Genomic DNA, 801 nt, shown 5'->3' on the forward strand with positions numbered 1-801 from the left:
GAAGACGAAGCAAAGCAAGCCCGGCAAGACGCAGTCGACCTCCTAGAGGAGGAGAGGGAAATGGCTATGATCAGATCGACCATCTATCAGCAAGACTTGCGTCGATTCCATGCCAGAAATGTGAAGAGCCGAGCCTTCCAGGAAGGAGATTTGGTCCTCCGAGTGGATCAACAGAAACCACACAAACTTGCTCCTACTTGGGAAGGCCCCTTCATCGTCACCAGAGTCCTCCACAATTGAGCATATCACCTCTACAATGTTGATCACCAGACCGACGAGCCACAAGCTTGGAATGCGGAACTACTCCGCCCCTTTTACACTCGAGTTCTCCCTTGGACGAGATGTAATAAGAAAAAATTTCTGCAGTTCATTTTTACCAAAGACAAGAGCGTGCCAATAATTGCTGTCACTTTTGTTTGCATACGAAATCCCCCAGTGGGTGACTTAGCCGCGAATCCGTTTCGCCTAAGTTTGAAAAATCCTACCGAGTGGAGAGCAAACCTCCCACTCGGGGGCTTAGCTGCAGTCTAGTACTCGCCTAAGTTCTCCCACTTAGAGACTTAGCTGCAGTCAAGCACTCGCCTAAGTTTGAAAAAATCCTACCGAGTGGAGAGCAAACCTCCCACTCGGGGGCTTAGCTGCAGTCCAGTACTCGCCTAAGTTCTCCCATATAGAGACATAGCTGCAGTCAGGCACTCGCCTAAGTTTGAAAAAATCCTACCGAGTGGAGAGCAAACCTTCCACTCGGGGGCTTAGCTGTAGTCCAGTACTCGCCTAAGTTCTCCCACTTAGAGACTTAGC

This window comes from Triticum aestivum, chromosome 3A, assembly GCF_018294505.1.
Source record: "Triticum aestivum cultivar Chinese Spring chromosome 3A, IWGSC CS RefSeq v2.1, whole genome shotgun sequence".
Classification (NCBI taxonomy): domain Eukaryota; kingdom Viridiplantae; phylum Streptophyta; class Magnoliopsida; order Poales; family Poaceae; genus Triticum; species Triticum aestivum.